The following is a 19720-nucleotide window of genomic DNA, read 5'->3' on the forward strand; positions in this document are numbered from 1 at the left end:
ATTTATTTCTCACCTACAGTTATAACCCTCTCTTGGTGACATCACCACTGGCTGCTGTGACCAGAACTATAATAAATGACATGAATTAAGTATTATTGACATCAAGTGGAAAATAAGCATCTGGAATTGATGAACTCTCAGAAATCCTGTTTGTATGCAAGAATCTTAAGTAAGAGAATGCAATAGGAGAAAGAGCCCGGGGCCCATCATGCAAAAATAAATCTCTACCTTGGCTAGTAGGAAACCACTCACGAAAGGGAACATCATCAGGAGCAGGGTATATTGGGATTTTATTTAGATAAATAGTGAGTCAGCATAACACCTGTAATTTAATTTTTTCTGCCAAATTGACTTAAATTGTGGCTGGATGCACTCTAAAATGCCCTTCAGGCGTATTCCCCGAGATTCTTTTGGCACAGTGTGAATTTCCTCCTGGCAGTGAAAATCAGTTCACATTTATTATAGCTCACTAATTCCTTTTAGTCTGTCCTGGTAGGAATGCAGCAGGAACTGCAGGGGAAGAATATTAGTCAAAGAAAATGTTACTGCTTTCTTTGGTCACTAGGTTATTACTTGAAAGGATGCATCTCAGGCATACACCTCAGTGCGTGATATTTGGGGCCAGATCCTCAGTTGATATAAATCTGCATAGCGTTACTTACGTCAATGGAGTTACACTGAATTATATCACCTGAGAATCTAGCTTTTTATTTTGTATTCAATATAAATGTGGTTCTGCAGGTGCTTGTGTATGTTGTTGATGCATTATTGTATAACTGGAGATGGTATCCACCTTATGCCTGGGCCATAACCTCTACTAACCGAGGATGGATGGATGTGTGCCACCCCATTGCCTCCACTGGGGCAAAATATTCCCTACTGAGTGTCTAAAAAGCATCTGTGTTTCCTAGGCCCCATCTGCTGTCATATTGTCCCATGAAGGAGGCAGGGCTGCTGGTATCACACTGGCTCATAGGCTCTACTGGCCTGTGAGGGGAACACAGGGTGTAAAATGCCTTTACATTGACTCCACCCCCATAACCCTGGTTGTGATTTTATGTTTCAGTGGAGGCCAAAACAGAAGAGGTCATGTACAAGGGTTTCTGCCAGCAAACAGCAAAGCTCCTGTTCCTACCCACGTAGGCTTGGCAATCCTCTGCATTTGGGCTGCAGGAATGTGAGTGTCTGTATTTTTCCTGTCCCAGCACAATGGCTGATTTAGTGCTTGTGCAAGCCTGTTGAAATAAGCAGGATTACATGGGGTGTAATTTTCGTATGCCAGTATAGTTGCTTGTCCACAATGAATGTAGAGTGATATTTTGGTGTTGATCCCACAAGTCCTTATTCAGTGAGCAACAGGCATGCAAGGCTGTTTATGCTGCAGAACAAGTGGAAGAGGAGGCTACATACAGGCCTGTAGAAGAGCGAGGCTCCGCAGCCAGGCAAGCAGGCTCTCCTCCGTTGGCACCCCACTGACAGCTGCTCCAGCCCTGCAGCAGTCTGCTTCTTGTGACTCGGCCTCCAGCCAAGCCACATTTAGTTCCACCCCTTCCGCAGTGCGCAGAGAGTGCAATAAACTAAATTCAAATAAACATAATTCTTTGTCACCACCTGGGCTTACTCCTCTGCAGCTTCTTCACCCAGTCCTGCTCTTGTGCAGAGCAACACCTTGCCAGAGGAGGAGAAGGGCAAAGGCCGAGTTTCCCTAATGGCCACTGGCAAATGTGATGCAGAAACACCCTGATGCAATGGTGAGAAGGATGACTGAGTTTGGAATTGGGCCCAATTCCAAACTCAATCATCCTTCTCACCGTTGCATTTGCCAGTGGCCATTAGGGAAACTCGGCCTTTGCCCTTCTCCTCCTCTGGGTTCCAATCCAGGGACCCTGTGGTGAGCTGCTAAGGTCTGCTCCCTTAGAGTCCTCACTGCATCCCTGGACCTTCCCTCAGGCCCTCTCCCACGGCCCCTCTTCGGACTTACTGTACCTCTGCCTCTCCTTCATGCTGTAGCAACCAGAGAAGGGCTGGAAATTCTGCTCCTCGCTCCCTGCTTTCTCCAAGATGCTTATCACCTAGCAACTCCCCCCCCCCATCCCCCCTGCATTCATCTTCAGTTGGGCCTGGCCCGCCCTCTGGCTACACTACACTACACTAACTGCTCTCTGTTAACACTTTTGTTACCTGTGTGGGTTACATATATTACAAGGTCCAAGAAAGGTTAAGCAATAAAGGTCTCATCTTGTGTCTATTCAAGTCATCGCAAAGCTTCAAACCCTAAATGAAGTCCCCTGCTCTGAGTGGAGGTAAATTCCAGGACTCTTATGTCTGCTTCCTTTCTCTGAAGAGTGCAAGGTGAAAAAGGGGTGATGTGTGGGTGCAGAATGAAGGTATTATGGTGCTTAGCTATGCACTTGTTAATGCTGCTGGATAGAGGTCCCTTCACTCTGTCTGCTTATCGTTTTTACCTTGTGTTTCTACATATGGCAGTCTGCCTCTGTGCTGTGCAGGGTCAAGCCCTATGATAATAAAATAAATGAAAAATAATAATGAATAATAACGTGGTGACAATTGAAAACTTGCCTATTTATCTTAGGTAAAACTGTGAAATCTTTAAGGGATCCCACTGTCCTTTGTACCCATTATGTAGCATTATGAGGGAGCTCAGTCTGTTTGGCATTTCACTTCATTAGTAGAGATGTGCCCTGGATCCAAGCTCCCCAAACTTTGGGGATGTTTATAATCCAAACTCAGTAATTTGGAGTCTGAAAGGGATTTACTTTGGGGGTCTGATTCTTCTCTCATTTATGTACATATTTTACTGGTGAGATACCAGTGAGTGCAATGGAGTTATTTTTGAATCACACCATTTTATATGAGAAGGAACTGGCCTTTGGTATGCCCTTGGACCAGAGGAAGAACAGACTTCACCTATGTATGAACAGCACAATGCTTATTGAACACCTATGAGCTGAGCAATAGAGTGACTGAGTGGCAGTGTGAACTGCCTCAGACCGCCATATTTTAAAACAAAAGTGTTCATGAGGGCATGTAAACAGTAGGCATGAGCAAGATGATAGATATTGCCTGGTATTCTTTATTGCTGTAGAGGTCTGCATTCCTCCTGGAGAAGGGACAATGTGCTAACCCCCAAAGCATCCCCAGTATTCCTAGAGTGCTGCTCGCACAAAGGGACAGAGATTAGTGGAAGGGTGATTTAGTGTTTGTGTAGCTTTTTCTGATCTTATGAGGGCCACATACAATATGCTCCCTTTAAAAAACAAACATTTTAACTACTTTCTTTGATCTTTGATTCTGTTTATTCTAGCAGAGCAAATTATTGGCATGTGTCTGTGCTAATTCTTTGTCTATCAGCAGCCTTTGGCCATGCAGCGTTGTTGTCCTGCCTGTGGTCTCTAGCAAGGGGAGACACCGTCATGCCTGAGGGCACAAATTCTTCTCTCTCTGAGAGCACTTGCAGGGTGATTGTTCCTCTACCCTGAGGGCCCTCTCTTATGGGTTACTGCAGACTATTCTGTTGCTTCTTTTGTTCAATTTGCATACGAAGCCACCACAGGAGATAGTGAGATTGTATGGGTTGCATGGCTATCAGTATGTCAATGTCACTCAGCTCCACATCTCTCTTTTATCTGACCCAAATAGCACATTGCTGGTTTTTCCCAGCATCTGGCTGACATAGTGGCTTGGATTAGAGTTTGCTGTCTGGAGCACATTCCAGACAATGCAGATTTGCGGGAGAAGGTAAAGTGAAGAAATTTAGGAGACAATAGCAGCTCCTTCCATTTATTAAAGTTCACAATCGAATCTAGGGGTATCTTGTTGGAGCATTCACTGCTTCTAGATGTCCACTGCAACAGTGACAAGAAGTGTTTTTTTTCCTATTTTCAGTCATGTCTTTCAGATACATGCTTTTCCCTGTTCCTTGACCCATCCAGATTAAACTGTCATAGGGTGCTCTGTACAGAGACACAGTTGAAAACCTCTTGGAAACTTCAGCTAGCGTAGAATGTGTTTTCCTGTTTATGTAGTGGTGCTCCTTGCACTGGAGCTCAATAAATTGCACTGATTTCACATTCACTTCTTGATGCACATGAAATTGTTCGGTTTCATGTATAAAGACTTTTGTGCTTTGGTCCTGTGCATCTGAAAGACACCCTCTGTCTTTTTGTTATACAGCAATAGCTGAGATCACTTAAGGAGCCCAAACTGACAATCCCTAGATTTGTACTTTGGGATCAGGCCCCAGGGCATTCTGGGTGGATGACCCTCACCTCCAAAGATCTCTTCACCCCTTAGTCCAACAAAATAAGCCAATTTATTGGCTTTCATGGCCTATTGCAAAGACCATGTGTTTTTACATAGGCTTTGATTGAAAGGAAAATTGATTGGAGATAATCTTAGTTCTTGAAAGTTAGGAAGTACTTACCGGTAGTTGAAATTGTGTCATTTTAGCTTTATTTACAAAGTGAGTTTTTATATAATTTATTCATCTAGCACATTTATGTAATTTATTAATCTATAGGTGTATTAGATAAATTGAAAGAATAAATAAATAAATTGCATGACTGGTGTATAAAAAAGAAATATACTGGAAAATGTCCATGTGGATTACCTAACAGTAGCTGGTGGAGAAAGCAAGATGTGATATTTTATCAGACATGGCCATCTGTAGTCTCACTTTAATCATGTGTGCTATTAGAGAAGATAATATTACTTCATTCCCCTTGTAGAGGCTATTTCTTCAGCTGATGCAAAATGCAAGCAGTCAGCTGCAATAATTTATTGGGTTCAGTCCTTGTATTGTCAAGCAACGACATGCAGCTGCTTTAACAGTTCAGACAGTGCTCCCCTCTTTGGTTACACTGCTGTGGGTACATTATAGTCCCTGTATTAGTTTTCCGGAACTAAACACATAGCTGTATTAAATGTGTTGGCAGTGCATTCAGAGGATGTGTAACAAAGCTTATAATGTCAGTTCTGGTAGGTTACACAAAACAAATAGGTGTTTAGATACTATGGGGGCCAAATAAGTATCCAGACAGGCAATGTACTGTCACTAAGACACTCTCTTAAAATGTATTACTTTAACAATTACTTATTAAGACACACTTTATTAAGAGTTTAATAGGGCTGCTCAGAATGTAAGTCAGTGTCTGATCCAAAACCCACCGAAATCAATGGAAAGACCACCATGGATTTCAATAGGCTTTGGATCAGGCCCTCAGTACAAAATTTGGCCACTGTGATTTGAGAAGGGAGGAAGCAGGTATTGGTGTTAGGAAGGTAGTGTGTACATACAAATCTTGTTGCTTATTTATTTTTATTAGAAACTCATGAGAGATGACACTGTAGTTTTTCACACCAGTCTAGCTGATATCCTCTCTCAGTGCTGTCCCAACCTGCTTTACTGATTGAGAGTCTATTCACCTTCCCATTATAGCCAGTTGCCTCATTGAAAAGGGAGAACTTTTACGGAGTATCTACAGTTTGCACAGGTATCCTTAAACAAGGAATGCTGAGTCTGCTGCGTAGCGATTGGAACACTGGATTATAAGGATGGTCAAACCTCCTCAGACTTGGAGTTCAGGTTCAGCTTGGATAAAAATCCATGAGAACAAGTTTTCTTATCAGATTCCAGCATTTCCACTTGGCATTTTAGCTGGAAGTACCACAGGAAAAGTCACTTTTGGCTCCAGTCCCCAACAGAAACCAGAAGTGCCAAGCACTTATCCAAATAATTCATAACCTCAGGGTGAGTTAAAGTTCAGTTCTAAACATGGACTAAGGCCTTTTTTCCCCCTAATCTTTATTGGGGCTTAACTATACATACTGGTTTCTTATCCCTCAAAGCAAACCAAGTGGATCCCAGGTACTAACTGCTAGCTGATCTATTGACTCAGGCCAGTATTTTCAAAAGTGACTAATGCTTTAGCATACCTTAATTTTGGGGTTGTCTGTAAAATAGAGGGAAGTGGTTAAGAGGCTGGACTGGGACTCAGGGGATCTGAGCTCAGTTCCAGGCATGGACAAAAACTTCCTGTGTGACCCTGAGCACAGATTTACAGACCTAGATTCACAAAGGCATTTAAATTCCTAACTTCCATTGAAATCAAGTTAGGATCCTAAATTCCTTTGTGAATCTTGGCCTTAATCCCTCTGTGCTTCCGTGTCCCCATTTCACAGACGGGGAAACAGTACTTTATTTTCCTCAACCTTTGTTTGTCTTGGGCATTTAATCTGTAAGGGCTTGGCTACACTTGTGAGTTACAGCACAATAAAGGAGCCCTGGGTGCCCTAGCTCACTCCCCGTCCACACTGGCAAGGCACATAGAGTGCTCTGACTCCACGGCTACAGAGCTGCTGATACTCCACCTTGGTGAGTGGAATAACGTTTGCTGCGCCCCCACTGGAGCACTGTGGTGCCAGTGTGGATGAGATGTTGCGTTATTGTGCTCCGATCAGCCTCCGGAAATGTCCCATAAGTTAAGTGGCCACTCTTGTCATTATTTTGAATCACTGTAGGAATGCGGATATGCCGTTTGAAAGCTCTGTTTCTGACAGCCGGGAATGCTGTGTGTGTGAGAGAGAGGCGGGCGGGAGGGAGAGGTGTTCTGCTGTCTGAACTTACAAGATAACATGCTGACAGGGGTGGCTCTAGACTTTTTGCCGCCCCAAGCACGGCGGCATGCCGTGGGGGGCGCTCTGCCGGTCGCCAGTCCCACGGCTCCGGTGGACCTCCCGCAGGTGTGCCTGCAGAGGGTCCGCTGGTCCCACAGCTCCACCAAAGCCGCGGGACCAGCGGACCCTCCGCAAGCAAGCCGCCGAAGGCGGCCTGCCTGCCGCCCTCCCGGTGACCGGCAGAGCGCCCCCCGCGGCATGCCGCCCCAAGCACACGCTTGGCGTGCTGGGGCCTGGAGCTGCCCCTGCATGCTGACATGCTCTCAGCCCCACAAAAACCCACTCTCTCTCCCCCCACATACACACAACACACTTTCTGTCACACTCCACCCCACCCCACCCCATTTGAAAAACACGTTGCAGTCACTTGCATGCTGGGAAAGCTGCCCATAATGCACCGCTCCCAATGCCGCTGCAAATGTGGCCATGCCAGTGCTCAAACAGCTGTCAATGTGAACAGACTACAGCGCTTTCCCTACTGCGTTCTCAGAAGGCAGGTTTAACTCACAGCGCTCTACATCTACAAGTGTAGCCATGTCCTCAGGGCCAGATTTTTAATGGTATTTAAATGCCTAAAGATAGAAAGAGATGCCTAGTGGGATTTTCAAAAGTGCATCAACACTTAACTGCCATTGAAATCATGTGCTCTGAGATCTACAGCTAAAAAGTGCTATATATTATCTTGGGTGATTCTGGCTATTATTTTAAAACCATTGACTAAGTTGAGAGATTTATATATTCAATGTTTTGTTTCCTAGTTTCCCAACTGTCTTATACAATATGCTCTGCCTTGACTGTGACGTTTAGAGTAGCGCTGGATAAGAAAAGAGGGGAAAAGAAAAAAATCATGAAACTTTGGTGAAATCTTTTCCCCTGTTTTTTTCTAAAATTCAATTTTTTGTTGACTTTTCAAAATTTCCAAGTGTCTCATCAACTCTATAACTGGTTGAAAAAGGGGGGAATTTTCCCACAAAACTCTCGAAAAAATGCCCAATTTCTTTTTAAATTGATGTTCAATACATTCCCACCAGTTTTCACTCTGAGTAATGTCTCACTACAGATATGTTTAGCTCAACAACAAAGGCTTTCCCTAGAAAGTGGAAATCAGAGGAGCTTTGTGTTCTCACATAACAGCTAGATGTTTGATGTATATAGATTTGGAATGTGACTATCCCTTGAGGTTCACCTGTGAAAAGCATGGATATGGTGCCATTTTTTAAAGCCTGTGCATCAAAGGTGGAGGTTTTGTTACGTGGAACAAAAAGAAATAACTCAGGGTTAGATGTAATAGACCAAGAGGTGAGGTAACCATATGTACATAAAAATAGAAAATCACGTATATAAGAGAACGGAAGAGCCAACACTACAGTGTGTGCTTGAAAGAGTATATCAAAAAGAAAGCAGGGCTCAAAATCCTCTGTCCAGATGAAGTAAGAGAATGGAGAAGAGAGAACCAGAGGAAATAGGGGAGTTGAGAGTCAACATTAAAACCCGTGTCCTGAATAACTGTTTGCTGTCCTATCCTAATACAAATAGGTAGGGAAAGCAAAGAATTTTGATTGGCACAGGTGGATGAGAGAGCTTAAATCTATTCCATTTCTAATTTTTATGTTTCTCTGTGAAAAATGGGATTATTTTATCTCATGCTTGATACTTTGCAATGCAGCACAGAGCCTAACAATCCCAGATTTTTCTGGGTCTTGAAACAGGACAGATAATGATTGTTACTATAAGGTCACCTGAGGTAACACCTGCTTTTTAGCTCAATACCAAAGTCATTACCTAGAAAGCAAGAGGCCTGGCTTACCTCTGGAATTAACTTCTTGCTGTGTATGTTTTCTGTAGCTCATTCAGAATAATATGTTATTTGTATTTGCGTTTGCTGCATAGAACTGTGCAGTAGTCGGCACTGATCCAGTAACCAAAAGCACTACTAGTTATCATGGAATTTCTCATTATCTCCCTGTGGATTTCAGCTTCTCCGACAAGGAAGACATTACCCCTGGCATAACAGCATAATCAGGATACGTTTGTAGTATGTCATGCACTACTGCAGTTATAATCCTTGACCTAACCTATGATGCTAGTATCTGAACCAGAATCCTTGCAGCTCTTGTAGAACCTGTTCATCCATTCAGCTCATTCAAGGGCAGATTTATTTTAACAGCAGTTAATTACCTGTCTGGAGTATGTGAACTTCAGAAAAGGCCAAGGAAACAGAGCCAAACTGCACATCTGTTCAGATCACAGCATCTTACTTCTAAGAAGCTTGTAAAATGATGCTTTTATTCTGTGGAAAATCCCAATAGCACCTTTTCTTCTGCTAAAAATGTGATTATTTTACTAAAATTTAGTTAACTGATATTTGTGCCCTGTAATATTCTTCTTCATTAATAATGATGTGGCCTGTTATACAATTTCATAGACAAAGATATGATGCCCATCAGGTAGTTCCCCTTTAATTAGATTAGAACACTCTTATAACCAACTGTTATTTAACAGGACATGAGCTTATGCCACACATTGCTATTTATTCTGTTGCTCCCTCTTCAAAGCTAAGATGGAGCTATGGTGGGCTTTAAGTGAGGCAAGAAATATCAGCTATTCAGCCCTGTTCTATGTGTTAATTTGTAAATATTTTACTAGTGATGATTGTCATAGGCCCTCATCCTGCAATTTGGTGCACATGAAAGGACTGCTGCACCTACACAGAGCCCCACAGAGGTCAGTGGAGCTCCATGCAGGTGGATCAGCGTGACCACATGCAACAAATTGCAGTATCAGGGCCCTAGGGTAGTAAAGAACCAGACCTTTCATCTCGCTCTACCGTGGCAGACACACTTATGATGTTCCCTATAAAAGTTAACAAATAATCATGGGTCGTAATTCAGCCTACATTTCTTCTGTTCCCTCTGCTTTTCTTCACCTAAGACATTGGTTAACATTTTAGAATGACTGTATTACTCATAGAGAGATTATTAGTTTCCTCGCTGGACTGAACCAGGTATAATGCAGACTAATGTGATGCCCACTCCACTAGGGAATCAGATGAAATCACCAAACTCATTATCAGCTAGTAGCTAAGACAAGATTTGAATTCAGATTTTTATAAAAGTGAAAGGCTAGTGGAGTCTATCCCAGCTAAAACTTGATTTATTCCAGGAAGCAGTCCTTGGAGAAACAACCACGCTTTGGTTTCTTGAACTCTGAGTATAACAGTCAGTGTCTGATTTCTAGCCCTGTAAAACATAATTTTCTTACTTTCTGCTTGAAAATTATTGTGGCATTTTCCCCCCACAGTACTTCAGCATACCGTATTTCCCTCCCTCCCTCCACACACTCAAAGGTGATTTCCAAGACTGTATATGAACAGTTGCAGTGTGTATTTGTTTTATTGTCTTATTCAGTCACTGTACACTGACTAGGGGAGAAGCCACCTATGTGCTACAAGGCACTTTGCACTAACTTCTGCTGTGGCCACTTTTGTTCCTGCAACAGCACAGGGATGGATCTTACCCTATTGTCTAATTAGATTGCTTTGAAAAGTGCCTTACTCCAGCAGTTCTCAACCAGGGGTACGGGGCCCTCTGGGGGACCACAAGCAGATTTCAGGGGGTCTGCCAAAATAAACCAGAGAGCCAGGCTGGCGTTAGACTCACTGGGGCCCAGGACAGGAAGCCAAAGCCTGAGCAGCTTAACTTCATGGATCCCCTGGGCAATTGCCCTGCTTGCTACCCCCTAACACTGGACCTGGCATTTAATTTACTGGATGTGCAGAAAAGTTTTTATGGCTTTTGGGGGTTGGGGGGCTCTGAAAGAAAAAGGTTAAGAACCCCTGCTTTATTCTACCCAATGTAGAAAAAAAGTATTCTGTTTATAGCTGGGTGAAAAATTTTGTATGAAACATTTTTTAGTGAAAGATGCAGATTTGATGACAATCATTTTGCGAATGTATGTTGACTTTACGAATTTTTTCACTTAAAAACAAATAAAAATATTCTGTGCTTCTGAGACATTCTCTAAAAATGTTTTGATTTTTTGGCTTGAAATGACTATGACTCTATTTTAAAAATAAAGAGCATTAAAATGCTTTTTTCAACTTTTCAATTAATTGGAAATATAAAAAAAATTGGTTTTGGTTTGACCTGTAATGATTCCTCAAACCCCAATTTTTCATACTTTAATACATTTTGATTTTGCAGTATTAAAATTTTGTTATCAGTCACCTGGAAGAAAACATAAAATCATCACTGATAAGGTTTGCAGATGACCTAAAAGCTGGGGGAGTGGTAAATGATGGACAGGACAGGTCACTGATACAGAGTGATCTGGACTGTTGATAAACTGGGTGTTAGCAAACAATATGTATTTTAATACAGCTAAACATAAATGTATACTGTGATGTTGCATTCTATATGATTTTATGAAAATATCCTAATGAGTATGAATATAATGTAACTGGAATATGCTTCATGCAAAAGGTCCCTTGTAAGGTATCATTACAAAGTTTATAATATAATAACTGTGGTCATCCTATTTGTATAAATGTATCACTCTTGTATCTGAAACTATATAACTATATAAATATAACTGTGAGGGCCTATTGTAATTATGCAAAGTGTGGGCCATTAATGGTGGTTTAGAATCTTGATGGCTCCCATCAGCCAGGACAATTGACTGTGGATGGCTCTGTTTGCAGGCAGGCCTTCCTGTGAGTCAGGCTGGGAGGAATGAAGGCTGGGGGGGGGGGGGGGTTCTCATAGGACATGTGACCATGTCACCTGATACCGGAATCCATCTTAAACCTGGTGCTTTTCCATTTAGAAGGGGCGGGAGGGGGGGATCCAGAGAGACAAAAGATTCCTGCCTTGTGCCAAAGCCATATAAAGGGGTGGAACAGAACAAAGGGGGCTGCAGTCATGAGAAATCCCCTAGCTACCACCTGAACTGGAACAAGGGCTGTACCAGGAGAAAGGATTGTGCCCAGACTAGGAAGGCATCTAGTCTGTGAAAGAAACTTATTGAAACATCTCTGAGGGTGAGATTTTATCTGTATTCAGTTTTATTACTGTATTAGGCTCAGACTTGCTCATTTTATTTTATTTTACTTGGTAATTCACTTTGTTCTGTCTGTTACTACTTGGAACCACTTAAAACCTACTTTCTGTATTTAATAAAATCACTTTTTACTTATTAATTAACCCAGAGTATGTATTACTCTGGGGGGGCGAGTGGGGGCAAACAGCTGTGCATCTCTCTCTATCAGTGTTATAGAGGGCGAACAATTTATGAGTTTACCCTGTATAAGCTTTATACAGGGTAAAACGGATTTATTTGGGGTTTGGACCCCATTGGGAGTTGGGCATCTGAGTGTTAAAGACAGGAAAACTTCTTAAGCTGCTTTCAATTAAGCTTGCAGTTTCTGAGATGTGGTTCAGACCTGGGTCTGTGTTTGTGGCCGGCAAGCATGTCTGGCACAACAAGGCAGGGCTCTGGAGTCCCAAGATGGCAGGAAAAGCAGGGGCAGAAGTAGTCTTGGCACATCAGTTGGCAGTCCCAAGGGGGTTTCTGTGATCCCAACTGTCACATATACAACTAGGAAAAAAGAATGTAGGTCATACTTGTATGATGGGGGACTCTAACAGTGACTCTGAAAAGGATTTCTGTGTCATGGTGGATAATCAGCTGAATGTGAGCTCCTAATGTGACACTTTGGCTAAAAGAGCTAATGCAATCCTGGGATGCATAAGTAAGGAAATCTCAAGTAGGAGTAAAGAGATTATTTTACCTCTGTATTTGGCACTGGTGCGACCGCTGCTGGAATGCTGTGTCCAGTTCTGGCATCCACAATTCAAGAAGGATGTTGATAAATTAGAGAGGGTTTGGAGAACAACAAGAAAGGATTAGAAAACATGCCTTATAGTGATAGACTTGATCTAATTAGCTTAACAAAGAGAAGGTTAAGGGATGATTTGATCATGGTCTATAAGTACCTACATGGGGAACTATCACAGGATGATTTCCTGAGAGTCTTTCCAGGCCTTAGTCACAGACCACCATCACTCCAGGTTTCCTTTACCACCACTGTTTTATTGTTGTCTATCAGCAGGCCACAACCCGTAGTGTTATTTATATATTTGTATAGATGTATAGTTAACAGCAGGCTTCCTCACTTATTTCCCCTTCATGGGAAGGGAACAGTACTAGCAGCATCTAGTCCTACCTATTTCAGCCTTCCTTCAGACCCCTAGCACTTCCTTCTGCTCTGTTTTTATAATCCCAGTTGTTGTGGTTGCTGCCCCTTAGGGGGGAGGGATAGCTCAGTGGTTTGAGCATTGGTCTGCTAAACCCAGGGTTGTGAGTTCAATCCTTGAGGAGGCTACTTAGGAATCTGGGGTAAAAATTGGTACTGCTAGTGAAGGCAGGGGGCTGGACTTGATGACCTTTCAAGGTCCCTTCCAGTTCTAGGGGATTGGTATATCTCCAATTATTACCTTTAATTAGCCCTTTGGCTGTAGCTCTGCCCTTAGACCAGGGGTCAGCAACCTAGGGCACACGTGCCAGACGGCACACAAGCCGATTTTTAATGGCACGCTGCTGCCTGCCGGGGTCCCGCTCAGCCCACTGCTGAACCCTGGCAGCGGGCTGAGCGGGACCCCGGCAGGCAGCAGTGTGCCATTAAAAATGCTGCCCAACTCAGCCCGCTCTTCCCTGCCCCCACCAGAGAGGGCGGGGGACGGAGGGCAGAAGCAAGCTTGGTCCTGCTGGCTGCTGCTGTACGGCAGCCTCCGCCGGCAGCCAAGCTTCCCCCTACCCCGCCTCTTCCCCCAGCGTGCTGTATCGCACCCCGCCTCCTCTCCCTCCCTGCCGCCGATGGTCCTTGCGAAGGAGGGGCGAAGAGCAGCCCCAGCGCCCTCGCTTCTCAGACTAGTAAGGAGGCGGGGAAGGGAGGCAGGAGTGGGGCCTTGGGAAAGGGGGGTAGGAGCGGAGCCTTGGGGAAGGGGGGTAGAAGTGGGGCATATCCCTCCAGCCCCCTGCCGTGAGCCATTCAGGGCAGGGGGCTGGGAGCACCCCCCTGATCCCAGCCCATCCCCCCAGCCCTCTGCCCTGACCCCTGCACCCCCCTTGTACCTCAGCCCCCTCCATCCTCCCCACAACCCCATCCCTGATTCCTGCACCCTCCATACATACCCAGACCCCCACACCCCATGCCCTGACTCCTGCACTCCCCACACATACCCAGCCTCCCACACCCCATGCCCTGACGCTTGCACCCCCCACATTCCCACCCCCCACCCTGAGCACCAAATGGGAGCTCCTGCCCCAACCCTGAGCCCCCTCCCTCATTCTAGCTCCTGGCCAGACCCTTCACCCCCAGCCCTGTGCTCAGTGCACTCCCACCCTCAGCTCAGTGCAGAGAGAGGAAGAGAATGGGCCAGAACCAGGGAGAAGGTAAGTACCCACTCTATGTGGGCAGGGCTGGGCCTCCAGGTTGGCAGCGGGCTGATTGGGGCCGGCGGCTGGGACCCTGGCTGGCAAGGGGCCGGCAGCCAGAACCCCAGACTGGCAGCGGGCTGAGTGGGGCATGCAGCCGGGACCCTGGCTGGCTGGAGCCAGTGGACAGAACCCCAGACCGGCAATGGGGTTAAAATGTGGCTAAAAGCCACCGCTTGCACCCGTGGGGATGTGGAGGCCATACTTCAGTGGAACCCTGTAGGAGGAATTCTGACCAACTCCCCCATGATTTCTCTTGGAACCTTCCAAAAGGGACAGTTTGCAGTCACCGCTCCCCCCGAGGAGAGAAAGAAACCTGCACAGGATGATATTGTGATAAGATTATTTATACTTGACGCTGGGAAAAAAAAATAAAGTGTATCTTTCTTTAAATTTCTAGTGGAAAGACAGACATAGATCTTTTTTTTCCCATTCAGACTATAGTACATCATTCATTGTGGCACAATGTACTTAACATATGTCAGTCCAAAGAACATTCCAAAGTATCATCTATTTAAAGAAAGTCTTCACATTCTCACATACTTTCCAGTGAAAATTGTGTAATATCTTTTTCCATAAAGATAAAAGCTGACAGCAGGTACATTCCTTCCATTTGACTCATTCAGTTATGCTTTCCAAAAGATTCTGGAATGGTCTTTTTAATCAGGGGATTCTTTGATTTGTATATAATATGAAAATACCTTCTCTTTGTAGACACAAAGGAAACTAAATCCCTACCTAACTGGTCTCATTGTCTACTGCTTTTGAATCTTCAGGTAGAGCAGTTAGCTGAAATTAGTTTAAATTGTTCACTTTGCCCAGGAAACATTGACCACTGGTCATTTACTTATTATTTATTTAGGGGTTGATTTTGCCAGCCTTGCTCAGGTTGAGGGTTATCTTGCTTCAGGAGAGGTCCCATTGATTACATTTATTTCTGTGTGCTTGTTGCTTTACAGTTAAAATTATCTCGTCATACTCTATTGATTTTGCAATCTTGTTCTGCCAACCTTATAGAAACAGTTAAATTAGCGGGAACATGCTGTCAAGCAGGAGCCGAAATAGGTCAGAGAGGCAGTTCTGGTCTCTTAAGCTCCCTCAAAGCATCATATACCATATACATAACTTGGAATGGCACGAGTTCTAATGGCCAAATGCCATTCGTATATGCCTTTCTTACAACCATCTTTACCACAGACATGGCAGCCTCAATTCTACAGAAATGAAGGCTCCCAATTCCCGATTCCCCCTCAAATCTTAAATACCTTTTTTAAAGCCATATTAAATGGCAAGGCACAGTCCCAGTCATGCTGTTTGTGTACTTCCACAAGCCATTGGATTTCACCACAGCTATCTCTAGAGACAAAGTACTGAGTTGTTATTTATTCAGAGTATTATGGCAGAGCCTGGAGGTCATAACCAAGACCTGGACCCTATTGTAAAAGGCACAATATAAACACATTATAAGAAACAATCCTTGCCCTACAATCTAAATAGACATCATAGGCAAAAGGAAGTATTATTATTCCCATTTTACAGATGAGGCATAAGGAGACTAAATGATTTACCTAAGTTCACACAGGAAGTCTGTGACAGAGCTGGAAAATGACCCCATGTCTCCTGAGTCCAGTCCTATTTCTTAGTCACAAGATCACCCTCCTTCTGATTAATATATTATTAAAAATAGTCCTGGCCCACAAGTGGTTTGCTCTCAGGCAATGATTCCAGAGCATGCATTATAGACCTACACTACTCTTCTTGTGAAGATCTATCTTAGCTACTGACATGGCAAATCCCTCTTCCCTGACCTTGTGTGTAGGGCAGGGTTGGGCTAGTGATTGTGGGTGAGGGAGGATAGAGGCAGGGAGTGGGGCCAAGTGTGAGTGTGGAATGCACACAATTCCCACTGACAACTTGTAAGGATTCTGCAGGAGACTGAATAGAGATGAAGGGTTCATTCACTTTCCTCCACAACCTCCTCTCTAATAGGGAGCATCCTTTGACAGTTCTGGAGGCTGTTGCAAGTGGGATTGGCCCTGGCCAGGGCCAGATATAGGGGCAGGCAACCTAGACAACCCCCTGGGTGCCAGGTTTGGGGGGTGCTGAGCTCAGGGTGCTGTTTTTGTTGTTAGTGACAAACAGGAAAATAGAATGTTTGAAGTAAAATGTTTCAGGTATTCCATATGTGGATTCATTTTTCACTAATCTCCTAGAATGTTTTGGACCTTTTTAAAATCTCAGAATTTTCCAGATTTTCTGAGAACTACATTTTCCTTGAACCTCCTAGAACCGGAGTTCTCAACCAAAGGTATGGGGCCCCCTGGGGGCCGCGAGTGTGTTTCAGAGGGTCTTCCAAAATAAACCAGAGAGCAGGGCCGGCATTAGACTCTTCGGGGCCCAGGGCAGAAAGCCGAAGCCTGAGCCCTGACACCTGGGGATGAAGCTGAAGCCCGAGCAACTAAACTTCACGGGGGGCCCTAGGCAATTGCCCTGCTTGATACTCCCTAATGCCAGCGCTGGCTTTTAATCTATTGGTTATGCAGAAAAACAGTTGTTGTGGCACTGGTGGGCCCTGGAGTTTTTATAGCATGTTCAGGGGGCCCCAAAAAGAAAAATGTTGAAAACCCCTATCCTAGAATGTTGTCAGCCAGGCCCTCGTGGGCATGTTCAGACCTCCATGTTGAATTGGACAAAACATCCATCAGATTTTGCAACATGGGAAGCACTCTCCCCTCCAAGTTCTCCAATTCATCACGATGCAGAGATGGATCTCTTTGAAGATTCTGCTCACGCTGCAGGTCCAATTGCGAGTGGTGAGTGCAGCTTTTTGAAGCTTAGGCTCGTTAAAACATATCTTTGATTGACGATGGCCGATGAGAAACTGACATCACTTGCTATTTTATCACTTGAAAATGCCATTGGCCAGTGTCATAAGTAGTTAGTTAAGGGTTAAGTTCTACCTGTAAAGGGTTAACCCAGACCTGGTGAAACACCTGACCAAAGGACCAATCAGGGAAGAGAATTTGAAAATCCCAGAGAGCGGGAACTTGGGTCTCTGTGTTCTTTGTTCTGTGTTCTTAGCCGTCTGGAACTACACCAGCCCAGACGCTTAATCAAGTCTGCTCATCTTTCTGAACTAATTTCTTCTATTCAAGCTAGTGAGTATTAGAAGTACAGGGTAATTTCATATAAGAATCCTGTGTCTGCAATTCTGTGTGTTTATATTGATTATTCGTAATTTTGCCTGTATTGTTTGTACTGAGGAAAAGGGAGAAATTTCTCCAGGGATTAATAAGACTAGACCCTATGAATGTCCATCTTGGATTCATAGAGATTGTGTATTTTTTCTCTTCTTTTTTTTATTCTTTTAATAAACTCTTTTAAGTTCAGGACTTGGTTAAGTTCCTTACCCGTGGATTCAGGGGAAGGAAGCTAGGCGCCACTCTGTGGAGACAAGGGTTGTCTCCAAGCCGAGAAAGCAGGGAAGGGAGAGGGAAGGAAACGAATCTTCCTCCCTCTGTGCTTGGATCTGTGCTTCCCCGGGAAAGTCTCTGGAAGGAGGAGAGGGAGGGGGGAAGTGGGCTGCTTCCCTGTGTGTAGCGATTCAAGGAGTTTGAATCAAGGTATCTCTCTCTCCGGAGCAGGCTGGAGAGAGGGAAGAGAAGGGAGGGGGAAGGTTCCTCCTCTGTGAGTGGATCTGTGTTCCCAGGGAGTGTCTTTGAAGGGAGACAGGGGGGGACACAGGGGTGTCTCGATTCACCAAAATAATCGAGTGGTGGCAGAATACATGCGGGTCCCCATCTTTGAACCCACAAGCTCAAAGTGGGGGTGAGATCCCAGGACAGCCAGTCTTTGGATATCTCTGGTGCTGTGCTTCAGTTTGTGGGGCAAAGGTGAGAAAAGCAACTTTTTGAACTAAAGGACTAGAGTTAACATTCTAAAGCTGTCACCTACTGTAGCACTATTTAATACAGGTCCACCACAATGTTGGTGCACAGTTCAAGTTCTTGATGTTAGTACATTTCAGTTATTCTTAACATTTAAAAGTTTCTGTAAACTTAGAGGAAACATTTTTTTTTAATTTGCTTATATATGGTATGAATAAATACAGATTTGCAGATCCTAGTGTGCAAATTTATCGTCTTCTATGACAGTGATAAATCATGCATGCAAATTGTGCATCAAAGTCATGAAATGAGCTACAAATGCAATACAAATTAAGGTATACAAAAGTTTAACAAATGGAAGCGGGGGGGTGCTGAAGGTGCTCCATGCATGGGATGCCATTTGGTCTAGGGCTGGCCCTGGCAGCAAGTCTCCAGTGCCGCCGTGCTGCCAGGGAGCTGAAGAAAGCCCCAGATAGTGAATATGGCTGGGAAAATTTTGCATTATTCACCCAGCTCTAATAATGAAGGAACGAATATCTCCTTACGCCAAACAATTGCCTTTTGGTTTTTGGTTCTATGTTCACATGAGAAGGAAAGTTATAGGTAGCCAGATTCCTGTATAGTCAGTGTGTCCCCCAGGGCAAATATCCCATGGATATATATGGGTATAACATCATTGTCTTCAACAGAATTGCACTGCTTATACAAAAGTGATCAATTTTGCCTTTGGAGTTGCAGTTCCCCAATTTCAAATCCAGTTTTGAGCTAGCTCTGGCCCCAGTTGACTTTAGAGAAGCCTGAGACCCTGACTCTTCCCCACATGAAATACCTTCCACTGCAGCAGAAAAGGGTTGCCGTGGAAGAGGTGGCTTAGTGGCAAGCTGAGCCATCTCTACACTAGCTGGAGATTGCTGTACCCAGGGGGAATCCCCAGCTAGGGAAATATGCTCAGTTGTTTCTCCCTTTGCCCCACCAAAACAGCTCAAAGGGAGCTAAGTGGCCAAAGACTTTAAGGGTTTGTTTCTCATCTTATGCGGGCCATTGCCTTACATGGAATTGTTCTCAAATTAGTCCAGTTTGAGTGAAAGCAGAGTCGGCGTCCAGTCTCTTTGCAACAGGTCACTGCAATAGAGTTCAAAGAAAACGTTATCACTGTGTTTCCTTTCCGTATTTAAAATATAGTTTTCCTGTGCAGCAAGTGGATTAAGGTGGCAGAGTGCTGGGTAATTTTATGCATATTTTGGGTAATTTGTTTGTTTTTTGGAAAGAGTCTTCTAGGGTTCCTCTCCCCCTTTGTTTCTTTATGTGCCACTTACATTACCTTCTCTCAAACTGCTCCTCTCCTGTTTCTAATCTGAGCACTTGCTGGAAATGCTTTGACATCAGCTGGCAAAGTGACAATAGAACAATCCCATCTACAGTAGAAGGAAGTGTTCTTTTTCAAATGCATTATTCAAAAACAAAAAAGGAAATCAGCTTTAAAATCAAGCACTCAAAAATATGATACAGTGTCCTTGACTTACCCTTATGCATAGGAACAGATTCCATCCTCTTGAAAGAAAAAAGAAAAAGGCTGTTTACTCCTAGACAGGGTCATCATGTCCTCTCTGGTAAAAATCTTTACTCAAATCCTTTTTATTTTT

The sequence above is a fragment of the Mauremys mutica genome, chromosome 1, assembly GCF_020497125.1.
Source record: "Mauremys mutica isolate MM-2020 ecotype Southern chromosome 1, ASM2049712v1, whole genome shotgun sequence".
In the NCBI taxonomy this organism is placed as follows: Eukaryota; Metazoa; Chordata; order Testudines; family Geoemydidae; genus Mauremys; species Mauremys mutica.